This window comes from Mirounga leonina, unplaced genomic scaffold (genome assembly GCF_011800145.1).
Source record: "Mirounga leonina isolate KUSES-001 unplaced genomic scaffold, KU_Mleo_1.0 Mir_321, whole genome shotgun sequence".
NCBI lineage: Eukaryota > Metazoa > Chordata > Mammalia > Carnivora > Phocidae > Mirounga > Mirounga leonina.
In genome coordinates, this window is record NW_023270680.1 from 4,114,668 (window position 1) to 4,120,630 (window position 5,963).

Consider the following 5,963-nt stretch of genomic DNA (forward strand, 5'->3'; position numbering starts at 1 on the left):
ACGGACCGTGACCGTGGACGATCCCGCCAGCACGCTCCTGACTGGTCTCACTATTTTTGACCACTATTGAAGGAAAACTAACACTGTTGAATTCAGTGACTTTGAGTATTCTTGGGATGCACAAATTCAAGGAGTGTACTGAAGTTCCGAACACAGAATACCTTAACATATACACAAGCATGCCTCAAGTGCTCTGAAATTTAAAACAGAATGAAAGATAAGCTCCACCAACCCTTACTGATGTGCGGTGAGTCACCTGACCCTTCATAGGGCTGCTAAGTATCCAAATGCACAGATGAGCACGGACCAACTTAGCCTGCCGAGGCCCGCTTGCTTTGAAAGCACACAGCTCTGCCCTAAACTTGTCATATTAGGCCCCATTATTAGTCTGAAAATCATAAAAATATAACTGATATCCACTTTGATTTAAAATACTATATATAATACATAAATACATCATATGAGTAATATATATTACATATAACATAATATAAAACATATATATTTGTAAAACAGATTGTATGAAGAAGAGAAATGTTAAACAGGAGGGATTATTTATTTTGCAAAAATATTCTTTGCTTTAAATTGCTGGGAAGTTCTTTTGAGCTTTGAGCTCCTGGGGGCACTGAAGCGTTGATCTATAGGGCAGTGACTTTTGGACAAAACTCAGAGGCAACTGGTGAGGCAGAGAAAGGTGAACTCCGGAGGAGCCGCTGCTGAGCAAGGACCGGGCAAGAGAATCACATGGCCTCTGGGGAGAGGATGTCCAGGGCCGCAGGGAGTCCCACCGGCTCCGTCCTGCATCTGCCCAGGCTCCGTCCTGCATCCTGGTGGCAGGTACCTGAGCGCAGATGCACTCTCTACAGCTTTATGCAGGTTACTGGCAGACAGGTGGAGGCGTATTCATAAGGCAAATCCAGGGAGAGGAGGGCCTTGTGAGGCTCTGTGCACCCAGGTGCTGGTGCCCCTCCTAGCCGCCCCTTACCTGGTCAGCTTGGCTCTGGCTTCCCGACCCCGGCCCCGAGGCCCCAGCCCCACATGAGAGCCCTCGCCAGGCCACAGCCCCTAACAGCAGTGGTGCATGCCAGACTGCTGGGAACCACATATTAGGACATCACTTATGCCCTGTCCTTGGCTCTGAGCGCTCAGCCTGAGCCTGGATGCCTGGGCACAGACCACGGGTATCAGCCACAAGGCACAGTCCTCAGAGCCACGCCCCTGTCCCACAGCTGGGCCTGGGTGAGGTCAGGCTTGGTCACGGGCTACAGAAGATAAAGGAGGAACTCCAAGGGCGGTCCCAGGTAACTGGCCACAGTGAGCCTCGGAGACCGTGGGCGGCCATGCCACACTGTCAGCCACGTGCCGGTCGTCACACTGAGTGACGGCCGACCAAAAGGATGGGGTGAGACGAATGGCGTTCTCAGCACAGGGGAAGCCCCTCGGGGGTGAGGACCATCTCATCCACAAGTCAGGGAGGACAAAGCCTGCACCTTCCCCAGACGAGTGCTACCTATTTGTGAAAACACAAAAAATTTCTGCGTATTAAAATGTCCAGCTCTGTAAACATTATTATTTGGGCGTTACCAGTGATGTTGGCTGTCATTTAAGTAACGGGGGTACCAGACACTCTGCCCTGTGATCCCTCCCCTGCTGAAGGAGGATCTGGAGCCAGCACAGGTGGGGCTCAAAGGCCCTGGTGGTGCAGTGTCCACGGGAGGGAGACCTTTCCCCCAAAGGAGGGCAGCCGCTTGGCCACCAGGGCTCCTGACGCTTTCTCTTTTCCTGACTTCCACGATAGGCATTTTCTACGCTTCCATGTGAGAATTATCTGGCCATGTTTTTGCCTAATTATCTCACACTTGAGAATCCTCACAACTCAAAGTATGATGAGATCCCGTGAGTGTTTGTGTCCTGCCGGCAGGCTCCAGCTCACAGAAATGCCCACAGAGTCTACACCGGCACCCACCAAACAAGCACTCCAGCCCGGACGGCCTCCCCTCCCAGACCCGCAGCCCCAGCTGCCAGCCCTACGGGGGAGCTGAATGCCCCCCCACCCTGGGGGGATCCGGGTCTCAGCCAGCCACATAAGCCAAGACCCAGGGACTCCTTCCATTGGCGCCTCTCAACCCAACCCCAGACTCAAATTCTGGCTGCTTTCAAAGTCCTACCGGATCTTCCCAGTGAAGATTTCCATGAGCCATACATTCCTCTTCGGACCACCTCCCCCACGTGTCTGAGACCCTGCGCCCCTCCCCTGCCCACTCTCCCCATTGCCACTGAGATCCTCTCTTAACCAACAGCCAGGGGGTTTTCTGACCACAGATCTGAGCTCGTCACGCTTGTGCCCAAAACCCTCAATGGCTTCCCAAGACCCTCCGAATCAATCCCACAACCCACCTCCTGCTCTTGTATGAGCCTCCAGTGGCCCTTCAGCCCGTTTCTCCTGACACACTGTGACCCAGACACGCTGACCTCCTGCCTCCAACACAGCTGCCTGCACTCACCTCGGGGCCTTTGCACAAACTCTCCCTCTCCCCAGACTGCTCTCCTCTTAATTCCTGTTTTTCTGAAACCCCACTTCCTCCACAAAGTGTCTACCAACTTCACTCCCCTGCTCTACAGCCTCATGACACCTTCTCCTGTGCAGCCCATGACACAGATTGTGATCACATTCTGAAGGGACTGTCGGATTAATGGCCATCTCCTGGCAAGAACGATGGCTCCTCACACCCCTGAATCCTCTGGGCCTAGTGTGGCCCAGCTCCCTGCAGAACTGACTACCAGATAGATGAGCAAACAAACCAACCGAACCTTCCGCGTTACATCACATCCAGCTTGGCTAACCCACAAGAGGTTAATTCCTCCCAAAGGCTGGGTGTTCTCTAGCCGGTGCTAAGAGGACCATTATAAAATCGGGATCTGGGGCTTTTCTAGGACGATTCGTGACAGCCTTGATGAGACTGTCTATGGCACAGAAGCAGCCGAGGAAAGGAGCAGCTGAGCAGAGAGCACAAACCGAGTCTCTGCAGAAATATGGCAAGGCTGTGGGGTCCGGAGGGAGGGGGCACTGCAGACCCACACATCACACACCCAGGTAAGGGGCGAGGGACAGCCCCGGACACCATGACCTGGCAGGGAAGGAGCCCCCTTTCTGCCTCCGGTCTCTCCCCTGTGCCACCACGGCTCAAACCCAGCAGAGGTCAGAGGGCGAGGGGCCCAGATGACATAGCCCACAGGGTCAGCCCCCCAGGGCCCACCACAGGGCTGAGGATGTCAGCGAATGGTCTGGAATGCCAAGAGTCATCCGTGCTGTCAGACGGACCCAGGAGGGAGACAGGAGCCAAGGCCTTGCTTAGTGTGGGTCCGACGAGGTGAATGCGCTGCACAGGGAGCAGCAAGCAGCATCGGGGGATGCGCCCGAGGGTCTCCCCACGCGGGCGAGCGCCCTGCTGCGGCCAGGCGGCCCCGGCGTGGCCCTGACCCGTCCAGCACGGTCCACCCACCACGGAGGAGCTCGCTTCCCCTCCCCCTTCCTCTCTTACGAGATAAGAAATGAAACCGGAGACATCTGCGGGCAACTCATGCTCCTTACAAAATGTTCAGCCTCCAAAGCCACTGGACGTTTTGCCAAGCTGTAGTTCTGAGCTAATCGGGTGAACAAACATCACAGCACAAAGGGCGAGCTAAGGGCTGCCCTCCAACACTCTCCCCACATCCCTCCTCAAGTGCATTAAGACATTTTAGAGCTCACTTGCAAGTTCCAACCTTAAAATCCTGATTATTTATTTATGCCCTTTTTGTCTAAGAAGTTAAATCCCCAAAGCATCTCAATTTAGATCAAAAGCAATTTACCAAACTTCAGCTGGCACACCTGTGCCTATGATTTGTTAATTACCTGCTTAGCATTTCCAGGGCTGTGAGGCAGAGGTGCGCCTCGATGGCTGCAGGGGAAACCTCTGATATTCCCCTCCTGGAATAGACCCTTCCAGAACGCCTGGGGTGTTCAGTGGGTGAAGCGATTCCACAGTTATCGAGCCACATGCGGTCCTGCAAATTGCTTTTCTTTTCCAGGGTGAGGAACTCAACACTGAGCAAACAGACACATAAACGAAGCAAAGCTGCTGACATTTCTTGGCTACCTGATCAAATTATATAATGGCACTAATACATCCTATCAGCAGTGATCTATCACACATGGGATTATCAAGTACTAGTACCCCATTTCTTTCTCCAGTGCCCTTGGTTTACAATTTGGCATTAGGATATTAGAAATAAAAATAATTACTTGCTTTTACATTGCTTCAAACGAAAGAAATCATTAAACTGCACACATGAAAAGATGATCTCATTTCGAAGACGGCTTTGTTAGCTTTGCTTTCTTGCTCTCTTTTCCTTCTTGCCGCATCCCCTCCTTCCTTTCCTACCCCCTCACGACATTCTTAACAGTCGTCTGGGTAAGTCTCACCCTCTGCAGCAGTAGAAGCAGTGGTGATGAATGCCAAGCAATTAAGAAGACAGGGAGTTTATTATAGCAACACAATGCAAAATGGTTTTTCTGGTTTGTTGTTTTGTTTTTTTTTTTCCAGTTTTCTTGTGAAGAAATGGAAAGCATAACCTTTTCTGAGCCCCACCACTGCCAGAAAGAGGCAAAGAAAATGGGGCTCTGTAGTGGGCTGCATCACATGCGAGGAGTTTTTAAATCTTAACTCGATCACTGTTTTTTAAGTTAAACACTGAGGGAGTTGAATATGCCCCATGCTTTGAAAACATCTAGAAAATTAAGATCATAAAACATATTGGCTTCTGGGAGTAAGTAACAGAGCTTCAGCTCAATGCCTCTGGGCAGTGGCTTTCTGATCCTCCCCTCTCCCCATTAAGCCCCCATCATGCTCTATTTTTATCTCTTCCATGAAACTTGCTACGTTTTAACTTGTGTTATAATTGTAATTACGTCCTAGCTCATTCATTACTCTGCAAGTCCCTTTAAGGCCAGATCCTATCGCAGATTCCTCTCTGCGTCCCTCCCCCACCCCACACCCACCCACGGAAACCACTCAGGACCCACAAGGGCTGCTGGGAGCCGGCCAGCGCTGTTGCCTCTCCCAGGCTTCACATCTTTCCGGTCTTTTCTCCACTCCTCTCCAGGAAGAGCAGCACAGCATCTTCTCAGCAGAGCATGTGTCTCCAACGTTGCTTCATGTTCAAACATGGAAAACTCCATCGAAATTTCTTCACAACTATCCCTCTCACTCCAGTCAGTCCTGTGCCAAGATCTTGATGTGTTGGTTTAGAAAAAATGGTACATTCAAGAGAGGGACAAAAAGGTATCCTAGTAGTCACAATTAAATGAATCCTATCCTTAATAACACAACGTGAACAATCTCAAAGAATACAATGGATAATGAATTTAGAGCCCCTGGTCTGTTTCCCTCCGTGGAGCGTGAGGCAGGCAGAGCTTCTAATTCAGGAATTGCAATCCATTTGGATAATGAAGCTAACAAAATGCTGTGTTCGTTGGGTGTCCTAGGACCCCTGAGTGTGTGCGTGCTCAACAACGCTCAGCTGTGACCTCACTTGTGCAAAGGGAAGACAGAGGCATGTGTTCATTCAGCTTCATAATAATAGTGCAATGAATGCCGAACAATCCATCATTATCACACTCGAAACACGCAGGAATGAAGTGCGGTGCTGGACGGAGCGGGGGGCTCAAGTTCCCTCTGCAGGTAGAGGCCACCACCTCCACTGACCGGCCAGAGTCAGCACTCCCCAGGCTGACCCTCGTCATGCCCCATCCACTGACCAGCCAGAGTCAGCGCTCCCCAGGCTGACCCTCGACGTGCTCCATCCACTGACCGGCCAGAGTCAGTGCTCCATCCACTGACCAGCCAGAGTCAGAGCTCCCCAGGCTGATCCTCGTCGTCCCCCATCCACTGACTGGCCAGAGTCAGAGCTCCCCAGGCTGA